Source organism: Tachypleus tridentatus, chromosome 9, assembly GCF_004210375.1.
Source record: "Tachypleus tridentatus isolate NWPU-2018 chromosome 9, ASM421037v1, whole genome shotgun sequence".
NCBI classification, from domain to species: Eukaryota; Metazoa; Arthropoda; class Merostomata; order Xiphosura; family Limulidae; genus Tachypleus; species Tachypleus tridentatus.
The window spans coordinates 148561724-148584789 of NC_134833.1; the positions used below are offsets into that span (position 1 = coordinate 148561724).

Below are 23066 nucleotides of genomic sequence, written 5' to 3' on the forward strand. Positions count from 1 at the left end.
GGCCTAATTATGTAATTCGATTGGTAAGAACACGAGAATCACAAGAACAAACACACAATTTGTAGTCATATGATGCAATAAAACAATTCAACAGACAAATCTATAGGGGGGATCATTATATGCACCCTACCCCCACCTAAAATGAAGGGGAGGATGTATACCCTATACCCCCAGGATCTACGCACTTGTCCATGGGACTTGTGTATCTCTATGAAATTTCGCAAACTCTCACCATACATTATAAGTATTTCAACTGACAGTTAATGATTCAATAAAGGATCATGAGCATTGAATCGAACATGTTGTCATCATTTATGCGATAAAATGTTACATACAAAGCTAGTTTTATTTGAATGTAATACTATTTAGTAGCAAAACAAATTAATAATCACAAAATAAACAAACACGTATTACGACTATAGGTTTGGAAGCGTGTGTTTAGGACACCAGTGAACATCGGTCAAGTTCCTTTCAGCTATCACCTGTCCAGTAGAGTCTAGAAAGCACAAGCAATGCATTCCCGATTCCTGGTCACACAGTTAAATGTCCCAAATAAAATTAAGGTCTGCCCCAAGGGGAGTTCAGGGTGTAAGGTCTTTCTTTCTCCTTTATATAGGTTAGCTAAAAACTGGGGGAAAACATTATTGTTTTTAATGACGCTTCCATACATGGCACTGCTAGTAGCAGTTTTCACATATTTGTACAGTAAAATAGCCATGTTTTTTTAAGGAATCGTTCAATAACATTCTTATGTATTTCTGTATTTAATCATCTCTTCCACAAAATATTAAGAGTGTCAGTAAAACGTTAACAAAAGCATACTTGCTCTGAAGATCCCGAGAGCACTGAATCCATAGGACTTGTGTATATAAGAGACAGTTCGCAACTTCTCAGGATACATTACAATATATCTGCTGACAGTTCTCAAAGCTATATTTATAAATTACATTAACAAAGATATAATCAAACCTTCAGAATTAGCAGTCGTGAAAGTTGGGTGCTTCTTGCAAGGACAGAACTTAAAATTCTACTGTATGATAAACAAAGGTTTGTTGTATGCATTATAGTTATTTTGATAATTGTCTGGATTTAGGATACCTAAGTGGGAATTTTTTATTGGTTTTTGTTTAAAATTAGAATAAATTGATGACAAAGACCATTATAATGTAATCTATATTGACTCTTTTAAAGTTAGAACAAATTGATGACAAAGAGCGTTATAAATACCATCTTTATTGTCTCTGAAGTTAAAACAATTTGACGAGAGTTGAGGGTTGTAACATCTCCATTATCTCTGTAAATCTTAATTGTAGTTAACGACACATCTTTTATCAGTAAACTTATGCTTCTAATCTTTACTTTGTTCCACAGATTTGTTTGATAATACTACTACCTTTACCCTTATTCTTCTGCGGTGATAAGCGAACGCAGACTAAGTAGAATCAGTTTGTGGTTTTTTGATCTACTGCACTACACGTGCACAAGGGTGTGTTATTTTAAGTAAATATGGCACCTAACAGAACATTTAAGTGTTACTTAATGGTCATGTGGGCCATGTAAATTCAAATATTACAAAACGGCAATCATGGCCATAAACATACAAATATTACGTAACGGTAATTCTGGTCATATAAGTTATGTACTGTATTTGAATTTTTTAGGAACTGCACGTTCCTGGAGTTTAGGATTATATGAGGTTTTATTAATATATTTTAAACGTGTAGTAAAAGTTTGGTGAAACGGAGAGCGCCTGGAGACAACAGCTAGTACGTTTCGTGTTCAATAGATAACGTGTCCACTTTTGTTTCTGTACTGATAGTCTAGTTAATAATATTAGCTAATGTATCTAATTATATTGCTTTTAAAATACTTATTTATTAGTAAATTTTAGTTATAGATTTTGTTTCCCATTATCAATTTAATATAAGTATTTGGGACTAACCTAAATCTCCTAAGCTCGTCTAGCCTCGTGAGATGTTATTGGGATTAAGGCCGAAAATGATACTTTTTATAAAAAAGAACGTTAGACAAAGACATAAAATTGTCTATACTTATAAAAAAGGTTTATTTGTTTTTTTAGATTCACTCTAAGTAAGTAGCTTGCTTTGATCTTAAGTTAATATTAATGTAATTTGTATATTGTATGTATCATTAATAACTGTTAGCTTCGGCTGTTATAATCGCAATAATTAATATTTTCACTTTTTGGGCGAAATTTTCTGAAAAGAAACATTTATCTAAGCCTTCAAAGTGTTATTTTAGAATACCTTAAGATACACAAAGAACAACACAGTTCTGAAGGATGCGTTTTCATTTCCATTGTCATACTAAAATATTTTCATCTTTATTGAAAGTATGTCTAATTCGTTAGCATTTTGAGTCTCGAGTTATTTTATTTACAGGACTGGTTATGTAAAACTATATTATTCCTCAAAATGTACGAGTATAAATTGGATGTTCATAAAATGTCTCCAACTACATTCCAGGGTCACAGTCTCTGTTTTCAGTAAGGATGCCCTGTTCAAACGTTACTACTTGACTGGTTGTGGTAAGTATTTGAGAATAATACGAATCTTATTTTATTTATTTGTTGTACCTTGCTATGATAGGTTTAGTTTTACGCCTTAGCTACTTGACATCTTTAATTAACTGGTACTATATTAACTACTTAATTTAACTCTTGTTACATGTAGCTTAAACATCATACAACTATTGTTTAAGCAGTTTCAACATCATTATTATTACCGTTTTGTTTTCATTCATGTGTGTGTGTGTGTTTATCACCAATATTTGTCGAAAACAGTTGGGTAGATTTGAACGAAAGTTAGTATACACTTGGACTATAACCCAACTTAGAAGTGATTAATATTTGGAGGGCCGATGTCAAAAGTTACAGCGAGTTCACGAAAAAAAATCATATTTCTTACCATGGAGACCGATTTTGCACACTATTTCTGTTTTATATCTTATACAAAAACGAACGGATTTGTTGAAACCTTGTAATCGTATGTGGAATGTTATTACCTATTGTCCGTTGATGTTCATAACGAAAAACATTCAGACACGTTTTCATATGTTTTAAGGACCAAATATGGTCAACGACATTTAGGTACTTGTATTATTGTTTTAAAAAATCAATATTGTTTTATTATTGACTGAGTTAAAGGTATTGCGTTGAGCAGGTTACAAAATCGTAATTTAGAATGCATTTTATATACTGATAAATTTAACGCCATCCTTTTGTTTCGCGTTAAAACATCCTGTACTTATAAATCTGATTTAGAAACATTGTTGTAGAGTAGCACAAGAGTTAAAAAGTAGATGAACAATAAAGATGTGGAAGCCAGATGGTTATAAAAATAAGTGTATGAATTTTAAAGAGCAAGATGAAGAAGAATAGAGATGTGGGTGGAGGTTGGGGGTACTACATTGAAGAATATAGATTTGGGTTATAGATATATAGAATGAGAAGAATAGAGATTTGAGTATCAAATAGTTAGGAAGAGGATGAAAAATAAAGACTTGAATGTCTAGTGGTGGAAACATAATGCAAAATGGAGATCAGAGGAATAAATATTTAAACAAACGTAGGAATAGATATTTCTACATCCAATACTAAGGAAGACGATGAAGAATAGATATGGATGTGAAACAATTAAAAGTTATGTGAAAAATAAAGATCTGGATGCCAGATTTTTATAAAAATGTGAAGGAGAGGTCTTTGAATTTCAAATAGTAAAACGAAGAAGAATAGAAGTATGGATGGGAAGTGGTGAATAATACAACGAAAAAGAGATTTGGGTGTTAGATATATAGAATGGCAAGAATATATATTTGAATGTTCAAGAATGAAGACTTTGATATCAACGCTCGGTTAGATAATGCGAAACGGAATGAGGAATAAATGCTCAGAAATAAAATATGTAAGAATAGAGATTATGATATCAGATACATAGCAAGACGAAGAAGAATAAAGACATGGGTGTCTAACAGTAAAAAAATACGTCTTGGATGCCATGTTTTTGTAAAATTATGACATGCACAATTCAAAGAGCAAGACGAAGAAAAATAGACATTAGGATGTGAATTAGATAACACAAAAATGGATATCTGAGGAATAAAATGCTTAGAAAAACGCTCTAATAATTGTATCAGAGTGTGTGCAGGAAAGTTTATAGGTTTTAAAGCGAAGTTTGTAATAGGTTTTTTTGAGAAGGAATAGAAATACAGACCGATACACAATTGGTTACGTATGTACATTTCGGGTATCAACACTGAATTACAGTAGCTGTAGATACAGCATTCCTTTATTACAATGAAGACTTTATGTGGTGCTATTGAATAAAGTTTCGTTAACCAAGGAAAACTTCCGAAACACCAGTTCTTAAACAACGATAAAGAATTGTACAATTTTAATTAATACACATGATACAAAAGTTACAAATGAGCGAATGACACCACAATATTTTATTAAAAAGAGTTCATAGTTCTAGTTAATGACCTTCCGTTGGAGAGACCGTGGTAGCGCCTTCGTAAGCCTCTCGACGACGACGTTCTACATCTTCCGTTGGAGAGACCGTGGTAGCGCCTTCGTCAGCCTCTCGACGACGACGTTCTACATCTTCCGTTGGAGAGACCGTGGTAGCGCCTTCGTCAGCCTCTCGACGACGACGTTCTACATCTTCCGTTGGAGAGACCGTGGTAGCGCCTTCGCCAGCCTCTCGACGACGACGTTCTACATCTTCCGTTGGAGAGACCGTGGTAGCGCCTTCGCCAGCCTCTCGACGACGACGTTCTACATCTTCCGTTGGAGAGACCGTGGTAGCGCCTTCGTCAGCCTCTCGACGACGACGTTCTACATCTTCCTTTGGAGAGACCGTGGTAGCGCCTTCGTCAGCCTCTCGACGACGACGTTCTACATCTTCCGTTGGAGAGACCGTGGTAGCGCCTTCGTCAGCCTCTCGACGACGACGTTCTACACCTTCCGTTGGAGAGACCGTGGTAGCGCCTTCGCCAGCATCACGACGCCGACGTTCTACACCTTCCGTTAGAGAGACCGTGGTAGCGCCTTCGCCAGCATCACGACGCCAACGTTCTACACATTCCGTTGCAGTGACCGTGGTAGCGCCTTCGTCAGCCTCTCGACGACGACGTTCTACATCTTCCGTTGGAGAGACCGTAATAGCGCCTTCGTCAGCCTCTCGACGACGACGTTCTACACCTTCCGTTGGAGAAACCGTGGTAGCGCCATCGCCAGAATCACGACGTCGACGTTCTAAATCACCAGTCATTTTATTATCGTCCGTAACGAATACCGTGGATGTATAGAAGTCTGTAGGATAAAAATGAAAGGATGTGAAGTTAAAATATAAAAATAAAATTACTAATACAATCTTACACTCCATCGTTTCAACACTCTAAAATACGTATAAAATAACTAAAACTATAAACATCTCTTTCTTCTGATTTGCTGGTATTTATACAACTCGTCTTTGATGAATTCTGAGGGCTCTGAAATTGTGCATGCTCATAAATATGCCGTAGAGAGAACAGACCGTATGCATTGTGTGATAAAGGGAGGTAATGTTGATTGCTGGCCTCTTTCCCTATACATAGGTTCCTTACTATGTGCAAAAGCAAGAGAAAGCAAGAGAAAACAATTGGCAAAACTTTTGTGAAAACTTAGAAAAAACCAAGAAAAATCCAAAAGAATTATGGAAAAAATTCAAGAGTATTGCTTCAGACAAAAACACAAATCACATGCTAAAACTTATCACACACAACAATAAAATCGCAAGGACGGACGTAGAGAAAAGCTGACGTATAAGGTGACAACTACAAATCCTCATTTAGCGACCAAAACTCCGTAGATTTTGACACACAACACCAACACCATGTCAAGAACTTCATAAATACAAACCAAGCCTCATTCTCACAACGATTCCCTAGCGAGACACTAGAAGCATACTCAAGTTCAATCAATAGAAAAATAACCATAACTGAACTAAAAATTAATATCAAAAACTTGAAGAACACTTCCCCCGGACATGACCAAATACCAAATATTATTCTGGAAAAAAGCTCCATTCTCCTGTTATAACACCTCACAAATATCATGAACATTTCACTAGCGACCGGATACTACCCTGACAAGTGGAAAAAAGCCATCATAACAACGATCCCTAAGAAACAAACTAATAGAACAAATCCAGACAATTTCCACCCCATCAGTCTGTTAAGCTGCCTTGGCAAACTGATGGAGAGAGTTATCTCTAACCGTCTCCTCCATTTTTGCGAATCGAATAACATCCTTCCAGAATCTCAAAATGCCTCCAGAAAAAATAGGCAAACAACAGATCACGTCACACGACTCACCGAATCAATCTACAAAGCTTTCAACAACAATCAAGTAACCATCGGGGTATTCCTAGATGTCAAAAAAGCATTCGACAGCGTATGGCACAATGCCATCAAATACAAACTAAATCACCTGCAAATAAATCCCATGATAGTTAAATGGATTTCAAATTTCTTAACCAATAGAACAGCACAAGTAAAAAGTCAATAAAACTATATCCAAATCATTTAATATAACTGCAGGAGTGCCCCAACGACCAGTCCTTTCTCCACTTCTATACATAATTTTCTTCAGTGACATACCTTTTCCAAATCTAACATCCACACACAATTCACAATACGCAGACGACATCGCTATCTGGAGCACCTCCAGAATCCCAGTTATGGCCATGTCTCGCGTACAAGAATTACTAAATAACGTCTCAACATGGAGTAACAAGTGGAGAGTAGTTTTAAATCCAACGAAAACACAAGCAATCACCTTCTATAGGAAATTAAAGAAGCAAAGAAAAAATCTAGAAAAATAAAACTATCACTCGGAAACACAACCATTAACATGAGCAAAAACATCACATTCCTTGGCATCACTTTCGACACAAAACTAACATGGAAAAAACATATAAACAATATACACTCATCAATCAGAAAAAGGATTTGACATCTAAAGACTATAACCGGTAAACAATCGAAATGCTCACCAAACACCATTATACAAATATACAAGGCTTACATCCGTCCACTAATAGAGTACGGATGTCAAGCAACATACAATATGTCAAACAACACACTCCCAAAAATCCAAGTTCAACAGAACAGAATATTAAAATCTGTATTCAGCCTACCATCATTCACGCCAACAAATTACATACATAAAATTAGCAATTTACCAACAATAAGAGATAAAAAAACAGAAATATCAGTTAATTATTATCTAAAAGCAGAAAATAGAAACAAACTAACGCCATCACTACTCAAATTATCCAGTGCACCAACAAAATACATTTCACCTTACAACATATTTCAAGAATCACAAATTACTCAACAAAGAAATAAATAAACCCATGTCATTAACATGTATTCCTTTTTTTTTCAGATACCGGGCACACGACAGGCAAAACTTTCGGCGCCTGTCCTGTGAAAGTGGGTTTTCTCGGGGCACTCCCGTTTCCCCCCACAGCAAAAAACTTGGGCATTGGATTTATAGATCCCAGGCAACTTTATTGCCAGACCCTGAATCGCGCCGTTTGATTTGATTTGAATTCTATTCATGTTCACATTTGCTTGACTTCTTCCTTTCGGGACAGGTCTCGGCCTTTCTTTCCGGTGCTGCCTTTGCCTCCACCCAAGACAACATTTAGAGAGACATCCTCCACCCAAAGAGTCAAAAATAATAATAATAATTAATTAAAAAACAAAAAAAACAACTTATTCCTAATAACAATTCACGAAAGGGGACGAAGAGGAACCACATCGTTCCTGAACACCCCAGTTGTAGAGAGAACTATTCTGATTTCTCTATCTCTAAACTAAACCCCTGCTACGTTAGTTTGCGTTTGCGTTTGCTGGCCTCTTTCCTTATACATTGGTTCCTTACTATGGGCATATTAGGAATATTCTCTAAACAGTATTATAATTATCGTTGATTCCGCTATGTACGGATGGCACGGACACTAGTTTTAAAGTAATACAAAACTCATCTAGATTTTCTGATCCACATGTCATGAAAAGATACACATAGTGTCTTACCTACAGTAATCGCTCTTTTATAAGAAAGATACACTTTCTCTTAACTTATAGAGCGAAATCGTATACATGAGCTTTGACTATTATGTTTATTATAATACTATGTTAAAGTCTGGAATCTATAAAATACATTTTACAACCAACTAACCCTCGTATATTATCTTACAAAAGTAGTAAACAAACATATACAAGGAAAAACCAAATCATAGCTCAGTCGACAAATAGAGCTGGCTCCTGAACTTAAAAGGAAAAACAAAAAGGATCGACGATCTACCACTCCACCTTTCGCCTTTACAAGTTGCTACGCTCATCGCGCAAGCTAAGCCCGGCGCTTTTATCGACCTCTCTAAGACACGGTTCCTTCGCCGAAGAGGTATTCTCCTTCAACCGTCTACTCCTGCCGACCTTTCCTATTTCTGTCAACCGTGGAACACTGCGATTGACATAAGATATTCTCCAACAAAAAAGCCCAACGAGCCTTTATACTGTCTTCCTGAGAGGTATTCACCCCTCGATACATCCATCTGAGATAAAAAATGCTATAGAAACCCAGACTAAGTCTGAAATATACGCCGTACACCGTATGTTTTCCAAATCTAACAGACAACCTACTAGTTTTATGAAAATAGTTACCACCGTTAAGCATGTTGCTGATACAATCCTACATAATGGCTGTTATTACCATATTTTTCATTTTAGTGCCGAACGCCCCCGACGTCGCCCAAATAATCCGAGAGCACCCAAACCACCTCAACACGTGTCACAACCTATAACTTCATCATATACGCCTGCCGACCGACCTGAATTAAACCATCTGGAACATCAGAAGTCTAGTAACAAATCGAGCCAGACCATACCTCTCGTTCCTGATTCCATAAATTCCTATCTGGTGCGGGGTTGAAGGAGGACTAGTTAGTCTTCGAGCACCCCAGGGGATTAATGTTTCTTATGAAATATTAATTTTTAACCTAAACACCTACAGATATATAGAGAGAGATTGAAACTGACAAAACATAGCGACCCAGATTTTGTATTCATAAAATATTGTAAATTATTCATAAAAGAAATATTTTAAGGTTGCCTGATTAAAAACTATAACGATTCTAATGAAATTCCGAGATAGCTATACACAAAGTAAGTGAGTTCCTAATATCAGTTATCCCTTCAATAATGTCTGATTTGAGATTCAGTAAAGGAGAAAATATTTTAAACACTTTTAATGTTATTTAATTAATAATGTATGTTCCATTATTATTAATTACTCCCTGCCAACGATTCAGAAGCTTCTGAACGCAACTTCCATAAAATTGTTGGGTTTTGGAGGAAAAGAATGTGGAGAGGGTAGTTTTGAGATGTTCATGTGTTCCAAGCTCTTTTCCATCAAGATAATTCTGCAAACTTCAGAAGAGATGATAATCAGATGAAGCAAATTCTGGAAAATAAGGAGAATGATGGAAGATTTAACCAGTTTAGCTCTTCAATTTTTGCAGATGTAATCCTTGTTGTATGGGGCCGTGCATTATCCTGGTGTAACACAACACCCTAACGATTGATCAAAGCAGGCTTCTTATCTTTCAGTGCAACATTCAAGCGCACTGACTGTTTTGACAATAGAAGTGTGAAGTAATCCTCACATTGAGTGGCACCAACTCAAAGTAGATCACACCAACGATATCCCACCAAACGCTTAACAAGACTTTCCTGAGGTCTAAGTCCATTTTGGGCTGTGCTTTAGCCAGTTTACCTGCACTGATCCATTATCTGTGGCACTTAAAACTGTTATAAAATATCCATTTTCATCTCCAGTCACTAACATGTCCAAAAACGGTGAGTTACGTTCACGAGAAAACAGATAAGTGCAAATGTCCACTCTTGTTCTAAGGTTGGCTTCTGTCAAATCATGGGGAACCTACGTTTCAAGAATTGACACCTTTCCAAGCTGTTGCAGATGACGGTGAACTGTTGAATGGGTTGAATTAAGCTTCTGTGCTAGTTCTCCAACTGTAACAACACAATCTTCATCAAGTGCACCAGCAGAAAGTGAGGAAATAAACTCAACAGGACGACCTGAACGTGGCGCATCACTTAAGCTGTAGATACATCCATCTTCATAAGAGTTTATTTTATTAATGATCTAAAACGTGGAGATGGCTTAGTTTCTTCCATTTGTCTGGACAGGTGTATACACGTCTTAGTATATATTGTAGTCATTAAAACCTTCTAAAAAGATAGAAATGGTGATTCTCTTCTGTTTTAAATTTTGGGACATTACTAATGGGATAACCTAATATAAATGAATTATTTTCCTTCTGAAGTGTTCAGTATTCGGTGAAGTGGCATGTCCTTTTATATCTCTGTCTGGCTTGATTCAATTTTTTAAGTTTATTACTAGTTTTACCTAGTTTTTGTGTTTTGTGATTTTTCGTATTTATTGAGGTTAGATACTAAGTACATTATTTTGTATGTTAGGTATTTTAAACATAATTTACAGGACATAAAATGCAAGTTCACATTATTTAGAGCTGTATTTTTTGTTCTAGAAGGATATAATACCGGACTTAAGTGTTGTAAGTACAAAAATTTACTTACCTAACCGAAAAACAATTACACATTGGACAAATTTGTGTGATATATAAAATTGAATGGCACAAATTGTGTTATTCTAGCTTAGAACAAGCGTAAGACGTTACCAACATATTTGAAACTATCAATATAGTCATAAGGAAAATATCTTTAATTCACTAAAGCAGTGGCGAAACCCAGGGGTTCGGTGAGTCAGTCTCAGGTGTTCGGCGAAGGTCAAAACACACACTGTGTGTGTGTCCATTTCGTTCATGCCCACGTGGCCATCATTGGCTGCGGCTGATCACGTCACATCACTTGGCCTTAATGTCTGTGCTGCAGGAAACTTCGTGCGCTTAGTAGTCGACTTGTGACTGTAGTAATCGTGCGTCATTTTATTATTTTTATCCTTATCTTTCAATCCGTTCATACTAACTATGTCGAGCAAAAACAGAAGGTGGTCGAACGAATACGTATAATATGGATTCACGTGTATAACGGAACATGATGGGAGTCAGCGTCCTCAATGCATGATTTGCAATGCCAAGTTGAGCAATTTTAGTCTAGCACCTAGACTAAAAAACTAAGAGAACACTCCCTAAAGCTGCATGGAGATGGGAAATACAAGAATACAACGCTTGCTGAATTCAAGGTAAAGAGAGCCAGGTTCGATAAAAGGCTACTTTGCCTGTTCTCGGCTTTGTATCCATCGACAAACCGATCCTCACAGCATCGTACGAAGTTGCGTACTTGATCGCAAAGTAGGGCAAACCACATACCATTGGTGAAGCACTCCTAAAACCAGCTGCGTTGAAGATGGCGAATATCATACTGGGAAAAGCTGCTGAAAATAAGTTATCCCAAATTTCTTTTCAGATGACACCATCAGCAGCAGAATAGATGACATGAGCGATGACATCTTGGCTCAAGTAGTTGCAAATCTGATTTCAAGCCCAGCAAAATTCAGCCTTCAACTCGACCAGACCACTGACGTTTCCATTCTAAGCCAGCTCGTTGTATTCGTGCGCTATGTGAAGAACGACGAGATAAGATATTTTTTTATTTTGTAAGCCTCCTCTTACAACAACAACTAAGGCAGTCGACGTGAAGAAACTTGTGGATGACTTCTTCAGTGACAACGATCTTTCGTAGGATATGGTTTCTGCAGTTTGTTTGGACGGAGCTCCAGTCATGCTGGGACGAAACTCTGGTTTTGGTGCACTGGTGAAAGCCGATGCACCACACATCGTTGTAATGCACTGTGTTCTGCACAGGCATGCGTTGGCAACAAAACCTTGCCTTCAAAACTGTCAGAAGTATTAAAATTGTTGTGGAATGTGTGAACTTTGTGCAAAATAGTGCCCTGAAGCACCGCATCTTCAAAGATCCATGTAATGAAATGGGCTCTGAATTCAAGGTACTTCTGTACCATTCTAACGATCGGTGGTTTTCCCGGGAAAGGTGCTGAATCGTGATTTTGCCATGCGTGTGAAATTAGCCTTGTTTTGCAAGAGCACCAACATTGTCATGCAGATTGCTTCGAAAATCTGAGTTTATTCTCATTTTGTCGTACATGGCCGATATCTTCAATGCTTTCAGTCATCTCAATCAACAGATGCAGGGCGGTGGAGTCAACATAATCGAAGCGGAAGAACACCTGAAGGCTTTTCAAAAAAGCTACCGTTATGGAAACGACGAACAGAGAATGATAACTTTGCAAACTTTCCCCAGCTGGACGACTGTGTAAGTAAGATCGAAAATGTGTCTGAAATCGGAGACATTTCTGCACTCGGGAAACTGAAGCAAGCAATTATCATGCCCTTAGATGAGCTCGCAAAGTCTCTCGACGGATACTTCCCCACCAGAGAGTCATATCCAGCATGGGTGAGACAGCCGTTCACGTTTAGTGTTGCGATAGCAGATGTCAATGATGAATACCTCGACGAAATCATTGAACTTCAGCAGAGCAAGGTTCAACAGAAACTTTTCAGAACAACAACGCTTTCAACGTTCTGGTGTCACCAAATCGTAGCGTACCCTCTTATTGCTAAGAAAATAATAATCGTACCTGGAGATAATCATACCGTTTGTTACAACATATCTTTGCGAGCAATCCTTTTCGAGGATGGTAGACATAAAACGAAGAAAAGGAACATACTTTGTTACGAAAATGATGTAAGAGTGGCACTTGCCAAGATGAAGCCACGCATTTCTGAACTTGTCTCTGAAAGGCAACAACAAAAGTCACATTGATTTGCTGTAAATATTCATTGAGTTATGTTTTTGTGTGAAATTCATGTTTTGTTGGTTTTGTTCTTTGAACACAGTGATATTATGTGTAACTGATGCATGGCTCATTTTGTGCATTAGTAAAATATCTACTTATGTTAATTTGAAAAAATATATTTTATTTTTCCAATTACGAAGGGTTCAGTGAAACTTCCGGGGTTCAGTACCTCTAACAAGGTTAAGAACCACTGCACTAAAGTAAGTAGACATTTATCTCTGAGGTTTAGGAAACGTTCGAATCACGAAATATTATAGACCCTCAATTGTAACCTCCTAGTACTTAACCATTGACCGTCAACAATACTGAATTAACGTGTCTCAGAAGTAGTTTAGAAGATGTAATTTAATTAGGAACAATAAAATGGTATATTGTTTTAACAGTTTCTGTGTGGATATGGAAAATGTTAAATGCATAGTTTGTGAAGAAAATCTCATGTCAAATAATGAGCATATTTTATGTAAGGGTTTGTGTAAAGGCTATTATACCAATGTCATCTTAAAACGTGCAGGAAGAAACAACTGAATAGAGATAGAAACCAAATCAACTAGAAAAGTTGTGGAAGAAATCATGAGAGTATGGATACTGACAGCATTTAATAATCATTTTATGGAATTCGTTATGAAAAATTTATAAAAATATAAATAAACTCACGTCTTACATATCGTAAATGTAAATTTATCATACCAATACTTCATTATTACAGCTACTTTAGAAGCTATCGATACCCAAGTTAGATATGCATTAACGTTCCTAAAAAAAAAAAAGAGGTAGTAACTTCTGTATTTGTTTATTTTAAATTAAATTTTTTGGGATCCAAAACTAATATCCCAGTTTGAAACATCAAGTAGTTTGTAAACACTCTTCAACATACGGTGTAGCTTCAGTTGTTTCATGGTACTTTAGTTTTGTTGAACCGCAGAATCAAAATGAAAACATTTTCACATTTACAGCGTATAACTGTATTAAAAAATTTACGAACTTTAAGAGGGTATGCAGCCTAGCTTTCGAAAAACTTTTTTATTTTATGAATCTGTCGATTTATTCTTTCCAGGATGTTAAAATTGATAATTACGTTTATCTGCAATTACAAAGGAAGCTTCATGTACATCTCAAACTTTTACTCCTTTTAATGTCAGTTCATGAGTGTCTATTTGGTTAAATTTTTTTTATCATTATTTTGTATTGGTTAAACGACGCAGTTTGGTTAGATTCAGTAATGTTTAGAACAGTGATGGGATTCAAATATTTTAACAACCAATTATATGTCGCGTTACACACCACAATTTTGTGTGATTAAAATAACAACAAAATATCTTACTCAAATAATTTATTCAGCATGCTTTAAATATTTCCAAATTACAACTTGATTATCATTAAAATCTTTATTCCTTCCACGCTTGAACCCGTTGTCATCAGCTGTGTGTATTTTCATAGCCAAATTTGAACTGGAAAAGTGGGATTCTGTGAAACCAGTGGGAGTCCAATCAAATCAATTGTCATCAGGTTTGCCACATTTTCAACTGTAAGGCGACTTCTTTCATCTGAATATACAATATTCATTATTGAAAACCCTTTTTCTGCTTCTGCGGAACTAAGAATACCACTATTGATAATATTTTTAGCCTTTTGTACAGTTCTTGAAATCTCATGATTATGGTGATTTCGAAGGACATTTTTCACATAGTCACAGAAATCATTAATGATAATTTCGTGATAAAAGAATTTAAAGACAAAAACTTTATCAGTACTCCAAATATCTGGTTCAAGTATGTTTACCAGTTCATGAATTTTATTGTCATTTTCTTGTGCATTATTTGTTATTTTTAAGCGATCACAATTCATAATATTTCACATCGCCTTTAGAGTTTGATGCTATAATAAATGATATCACCAGAGATACCGAGTGTATTTTCAACGTGTGTGTGAGTTGTTGCATGGACAGCTACACTAGGTTTTTCGTGTGTACAAACCCATGATTATAGGTTTCTAGTGCCTTATACTTATTTCTGTTCCAATGTGAATCATGTAGATTCAGATAATAAATATTCATGTTGCTGGGGTTCCAATTCCAATGTTGATCTGCAAGCTACCCAACTCTTTAATGAAAGGTAATAGTGGCACATGTACATGTTGATATATAGGAGACAGTAAACTACATTTCCAATGATTAACTGTATGATGATAGATTCGACACCAGCCAGAATTCATGACAGTCAGATGAATTTAAAAGCTATAAACTTAAGCTACATGCTAAGAACTTAACTATTTGTTTTATTAAAAACGGATGATTACTCAAAAAGAGAGTTATTTGTGAGTGGAGACAAAGAGAAGAAATTCCTCCAGGTTTTATAAAACCTCCAGTGGTTTATTAAAGGCGTAAAGTTAATAAAGACTCAATAGAGCTATTTTAGAAAAAAATTTTCCACCAAATATTTATAATTTTATGAAACAGGTTTCGTTTAGTTTTTATAAAAAAAATTCATTGGAATTACAACCATCTGTATAAAATGTAATAGTGTTATATTCTACAATATTTTCCTACTTCATTTATAAAATTATTTCTAGAATTTTTGAAATGTGTTTCAAAACTCTATAATACATATTGGTAATGAAAGTATCAAGGAGTTTTGAAGAAAATTAATCTTGACTATATCACTTTGGCGCGAAATTATTTTTTCAAACGTTTTTAATCAAAACGTGTAAATTCTTTAGATCCTGAGTTTTGAAGAGTGAATCTCATTGTTTGGTATTATTTGTTTCTGAATTTCTCAACCCTGATTTTTAGTTTTAAATTGTATTTTAAAACTTGGGTAATGTCTGGAATTTACAAGTTCAACCTGGTAAAACTGATGCCGCAGAACCTTTATTTAGCAATTTATTTTATTGGACATTTGGTGAAATTATTATTATTCAGTTTTTTATTTGGGAGGGGCCGGTATAGCCAGGAAGATAAGGCACTCGACTCGCAATTTCAGCGTGGGGGCTTTATAATGTGAAGGTCAATCCCACTGTTCGTTGTTAAAAGAGTAGCCCTAGAGATGGTGGTGGGTGGTGATGACTACTTGCTTTCACTCTACTCTTACACTGCCAAATTAGAGACGGCTAACGCAGAAAACTTTGCGCGAAATTCCAAACAAACCAAAATCTTCTGGGGTGATTGGGGAGAGGGCATGAGTGAAAGTAACATTTTTAGTTATAGTATGGTTGCATCTTATTAAATAATCAAATGTTGATTTTTTGTTACATGTTTGCATCCTTGATTGGTCACATTTGGACTGTATTAAGTGTTTTGTTACCTTCATATCTCTTTTTCAATCAAAGTTACTATTTTGTAACGTTTTACTTTATATTTGCTATCAAAATTCTGCATTTCGTTACACACTTCTACTCTATGCCTAAAACGTTAACCTTCTGTTTCGTAATTTAGAGTTTTTTCAATATAAAGTTTCTTCTTTAAACTTTCTTATATACTTTGAGAATCAGTAATTGACTATTTCCCTTATTTGAATAATTTGGTATAAAAGTTTCTATAATTGTATGTATCGTTCTGGAACAAACAGTCACACCTTTCGAAAGAAAAAACAACAAAAAACACTATGTCTTTTTCTGTTGAGATTTTTAAAATTCACAGTTGACGTCTACTGAAATGCTGGAATTTTTTGGATCCCAACACTTAATTTTCAGTTATCTATTTGCAAATGTGGTTGCACAAAGGAATAGCTAATATTCCATTATCAACAAACTCCAGCGTTATCTAATGAAAAGGAATTATCTAAATTCATGTTTTCACTTTCTCCTGGTTTATTAAAAGCTGTGTGAAAGCCCATCGTTTTAAAGAAATGTTTAGATCTGTCATTGACCTCAGATTTGAGAAATATAACTATCTTTTACTGCCAAGTAATGTACGAGCGACTGGTAAGGTTAATGGGTTTATAATGAAAGTGACTGACATAATCGTATTTTCTATAATGTAAAAGTTGTCAAGTAATACATGAGTTATTGGTATGTTTAATGGGTTTACAATGAAAGTGACTGACATTATTGTATTTTCTATAATGTAAAAGTTGTCAAGTAATATATGAGTTGTTGGTATGTATAATGAGCGACATGCAATGGAAGGAAAATCTGTTTATGGTAAACGACAGTAAAACTGGGTTGGTTTAAGTGAGGTTGGACATTTGTTTAAGATCTGTAAATTCTCTGTATCAGTGATCACATCTGGTCAGATAAATGACATCAGTATAATAGCCACATTTGAAACAAAAGGAGCTTCTCAACAGAACTTCATTATAATTCATTATTTTTTCTTTACACAAACAGACCGACGATCTATTAATTCCAAACAACTTACTTATCAGAAACAGTAAAGTCCAAAACTTCAAACTTAAGTATAGTCTCAAGCAATGTTCTATATAATAAAACTATTTTTATATGTAATGATATTTGATATTAAAGAAGAGAAGTATGAAACTGAGTGAAAGTTAAAACATAAAGTATAAAATATTATCAGAAACAACTAAAAAGTAATAAGGAATATAGTGGATGATAAAATCAAATTTAGCTCTAAAAACGTTACCAGTTCATGTGATAAATCTTGTATTTATCATTCCAAGAGTATTAAAGAATTTCACATGAAAGTTGCTATGGACTGGTTTGATGAATATTGTAACATCTACTGAACTGGTGATGATTACCCTTTAAAATATTATAAACTGGTGCAATATTTACAATATTCCATGTGAAAGTTACTCTGGTCATGATATCAGTACTATTACATAGAAATTTTCGGATTTGGCTTAGAATTATTCTTTAAGGATTTGATTATGATGCCATTTCTAAAAATCATATTTGAAACATAATTAAACATCTTGACAAATAAATAAATAGATTTGAGTATTTCGTCAGAGGTATTTTATAATATTACCAACCATCCAACTTAGCGAAAAATAAAGCATGCATAGCCCTTTCTAACATGCTTATCTAGTAAATTGCGTATGTCAGCTGACATGGAAATTTTTAACCCAGTTTTGATCATTTGCTGTTAGTCAGTCAATTCAGTCTTAAATTTTGGACATTTTCACGTCGAACAATTTGCCTTCGTTCTATTTGTTCCACTTGTTTAGTACGTTGATGTAATAAACGCTGTTAACAACGATTCTAAGGTAAGTAGAGTACACATTGAACGTTTTCAGTAAGTTGTGTGTTCTGTCGATGTTTCGTTCGGAATCCTTGATCCAACGTTTGCTCCACCAAATATGCTTTCTCTTTTAGACACGTGACTGGACGGTATACTGTTGCTGTCAATCCAATTATTTCCTTGTAAAACAGTGGTTGGTGAGTGGTGATCACTAGGCACCTTTCCTTTTTTCTTTCACTGCTAAATTACCGACGGCTATAGCAGATAGCCCTCGTGTAGCATATAGCCAAATTCAAACAAACCAATAGTCTCTTTAGACAAATCTGATAAGCTAACGAATTTTTCAAAGTTTGGTTTCGTTCACTAAAATGGAGAAACTTTGGAATTATCTATCGAAATTTGCCATCTGAGAGTCACAGCATACAGGCGTTCGGTTTTTGAATATAACAGACTTTACCGTCTTCACACATGAATGATAGTTCCTGACCGCCCCGGGTTATTTTACGTTTACCGAAGGGCAACGAAATAACAAGTTTACCCACATACCTCTCCAGAAACACACACACTCGTGAAGTACGGACAAACCATGAATAAAGATAAATTCGGATGTTGTTAGGAAAAATCCCATGCGTATGATATGGTGTTAAACTAATTTGGAACTATAACAACTTACTATAACTATAATTCTGACGAGTTTCTCCAGAAAACAATCTATCTATTGTGTTTAAACACCTAATCCCAAATCCTATGATTGTGTTTGCTAACTAATTTTCATTTCTTCATGTACTAATTACTCATGTCTCGTTTTTTGTACAATTTGCTTAGTGGTTTACTAACGACTCTATTTTACTCTTGTATGATACTACAGATTGGATCTGCACAACAACCAATGAAGGCCGGCTTTGAAAGTAGCTGCAGACAATATTTGAATGTGATTGGACAGAGAACATTATGCACTACTTATTTTATATATATCATGAACAGTGGTGTCTGTCCATCAATTTATCTCTGTGTTCTGTTTATGGTCGCCTTTTCTCGCGCTGAGTTTGAAAAAGTGGATGAAGTCAAAGTTCAACATTAACTATTTAAATAACAGTATTAGAGGTATGAATAATGTTGACAACAAACAGGATATTCTACACTAACTTGTTATGAATTAATAACACTATCATTTACATATCAACATGTGACATAATGGTATATTTCTGTTGAGTGGTTTTTAGCAGAACACTTTCTATACAAAAATGGAACATCAAACATAGTAAACTAAAACCCTTTTGACACATCTACTCTAGAGTAGCACACAATCTCACAATTTGTTTTTATCACTGGGAGTAAATTGTGTATCCTTTTAACTTTAAATGTTTGTTTCTTTGTAGCGTCTATTTCTGTACTTTAATCTAATCATAAAACATTTTATGGTTCATTCTATTTTTATATTTCATATAATATATATATATATGTGTATAATAGGTTAAACTCGTATGTACAAAATAGATCCACAGACGACAAACAAAACTTCTCAGATCTAAAACTTGTTGCTCTGAGATATACACCAGCAAACCGTTATACACGTGATCGCGAGAAACAATCCTTCATTTATAATCTAGGTACAATTTGTTAACTAGCTTTAAAGGAGAAACTGTCTGTTTTATAGCCCAGCTTTGAACATCTGTCTTTTCCCACTGCTATCCTTCACTCATCTGTTTTATATTTCTGTCTTTATTTTCCTTTTCTTCCGGTCCCCCGCTGATACATCGGTAAATTTACGGATTTACAACGCTAAAATCAGGCGTTCGATTCTCCTCTGTGGACCCAGCAGACAGTTTGGTGTAGCTTTGCTATAAGAAAACACACGTTCTCTTTCGGTTACGTCACATATTTACAACAATTGATTGACGAGTAGTGTTACGCTTTTAACTAATACAAGCTATTAAAGACAACAATAAAATGGAACCATAATGTTATTGAATATTTGCGTATAGTAACTAAGGAGATAAGATGTTAAAGTAGGAACCGAACTGTGCGAAGGAAAAGCAAAATTTTGTAGTCGAAAGTTTCTCACCTTACATTTCATAGGTACTTCGGCCAGTACAATTTGCAGGTATAGTTTTGTATAAATATTTTAAATGTATATTCACATAAGATCGTTATATAAATCTGAATTAAATTCTTGAAATGAGAAACAAAAGTCAGACAACAAGTAGGTAACATTCACGTTACTCAACAACGTGTGAGAGGCTTAATAACTAGGGTTAGCAAACATGGGGCTGTTTTACATAGTATGGTACTGAACGATGTAGAAAAAGTGAACATTTTCTAAGAAAAAAGATTCTTTTACGGCAGGAGAAAAGTGTTCGGATTGTGCTAATACAAACAATTATTTGTTATATATTAAATGTGCTGCCGTTTATTGAATAAACAACAGTTTTTAAAACTCCATTTCCTAAAGCTATATTGATAAATTACATGGACAAAGATATAATCAAACCTTCAGAATTAGCATTCGTGAAAGTTGGGTGCTTGTTACAAGGGCAGAACTTAAAATTCTACTGTATGATAAACAAAGGTTTGTTGTATGCATTACAGTTATTTTGATAATTGTCTGGAATTAGGATACCAAAGTGGGAATTTTTTATTGGTTTTTGTTTAAAAGTAGAACAAATTGATGACAAAGACCATTATAAAGTAATCTATATTGACTCTTTTAAAGTTAGAACGAATTGATGACAAAGAGCGTTATAAAGACGATCTCTATTGTCTCTGAAGTTAAAACAAATTGACGAGAGTTGAGGGTTGTAACATAATCTCCATTATCTTTCTAAATCTTAATTGTAGTTAACGACACATATTCTATCAGTAAACTTATGCTTCTAATCTTTGCTTTGTTCCACAGAATTGTTTGATAATACTACTACCCTTACCCTTATTCTTCTGTGGTGATAAGCGAACGCGGACTAAAAAGAACCAGTTGGTGGTTTTTGATCTAATGCACTACACGTGAATAAGGGTGTGTTATTTTAAGTAAATATGACACCTAACAGAAAAATTAGGTGTTACTTAATGGTCATTTGGGCCATGTAAGTTCAAATATTACAAAACGGCAATGATGGCCATAAACATACAAATATTACGTAACGGTAATTCTGGTCATATAAGTTATGTACTGTATTTGAAGTGTTTAGGAACTGCACGTTCCTGGAGTTTAGGATTATATAAGGTTTTATTAATATATTTAAAACGTGTAGTAAAAGTTTGGTAGAACGGATAGCGCCTGGAGACAACAGCTAGTACGTTTCGTGTTCCATAAATAACGTGTCCACTTTTATCTCTGTACTAGTAGTCTCGTTAATAATATTAGCTAATGTATCTAATTATATTGCTTTTAAAATACTTATTTATTAGTAAATTTTAGTTATAGATTTTGTTTCGCATTATCAACTTAATATAAGTATTTGGGACTAACCTAAATCTCCTAAGATGGTCTAGCCTCGTGAGATGTTATTCGGATAAAGCCCGAAAATGATACTTTTTATAAAAAAGTACGTCAGAAAAAGACATAAAATTATCTCTACTTATTAAAAGGTTTATTTGTTTTTTTAGATTCACTCTAAGTAGGTAGCTTGCTTTGATCTTAAGTTAATATTAATGTAATTTGTATATTGTATGTATCATTAATAACAATTAGCTTCGGCTGTTATAATCGCAATAATTAATATTTTCACTTTTTTGGGCGACATTTATCTTAGTGTTATTTTAAAATATTTTAAGATACACAAAGAATAACACAGTTCTGAAGAATGCGTTTTGCTTTCCAGTGTCTCACTAAAATATTTTCATCTTTATTGAAAGTATGTCTAATTCGTTAGCATTTTGAGTCTCGAGTTATTTTATTTACAGGACTGGTTTTGTAAAACTATATTATTCCTCAAAATGTACGAGTATAAATTGGATGTTCATAAAATGTCTCCAACTACATTCCAGGATCACAGTTTTTGTTTTCAGTAAGAATGCTCCGTTCAGAATTTACTACTTGATAGGTTGTGGTAAGTATTTGAGAATAATACGAATCTTATTTTATTTATTTCTTGTACCTTGCTGTGATGGGTTTAGTGTTAAGCCTCAGCTACTTGACATCTTTAATTAAGTGGTACTATATTAACTACTTAATTTAATTCTTGTTACATGGAGCTTAAACATCATACAACTATTGTTTAAGCAGTTTCAACATCATTATTATTACCGTTTTGTTTTCATCCATGTGTGTGTGTTTATCACCAATATTTCTCGAAAACAGTTGGGTAGATTTGAACGAAAGATACTATACACTTCGACTATAACCCAATTTAGTAGTGATTAATATTTAGAGGGTCGATGTCAAAGGTAACAGCGAGTTCACGAAAAAAAAATCATATTTGTTACCATGGAGACCGATTTTGTACAATATTTTTGTTTCATATCTTATAGAAAAACGAACGTATTTGTTGAAACTTTGTAATCATATGTGGAATGTTATTACCTATTGTTCGTTGATGTTCATTACGACAAACATTCAGACACATTTTCATATGTTTTAAGAACCAAATATGGTCAACGCCATTCAGGTACTGGTATTATTGTTTAAATAATCAATATTGTTTTATTATTGACTGAGTTAAAGGTATTGCGTTGAGCAGGTTACAAAATCGTAATTTAGAATGCACCTGATTACTGATAAATTTAAAGCCATCCTTTTGTTTCGCTTTAAAACATCGTGTAATTATCAATCTGATTTAGAAACATTGTTTTAGAGCAGCACTTGGTTGAGTGAGGCCTGTTTCTCAGACAAATAACGTCATTTAAACAAACCTGTTTTATTTATAAACAATACAAAACATGGAATCGTACCAACTTGTCGGGATTAATATAAAACAGTACACTGAATATTTGGTTTGTGAGTTATTTTTTATACTCTTGGTAAACATGATAATGTTTGGT

At 34.7% G+C, this 23066-nt stretch overlaps 1 protein-coding gene across 1 annotated transcript in view; it reads left to right on the forward strand.

Moving 5' to 3' along the window:
- The window catches only part of LOC143226626 (uncharacterized), a 258963-nt gene that overhangs the window by 103555 nt on the left and 132342 nt on the right, over positions 1–23066 (forward strand). The gene's annotated exons all lie outside the window — the stretch shown is intronic.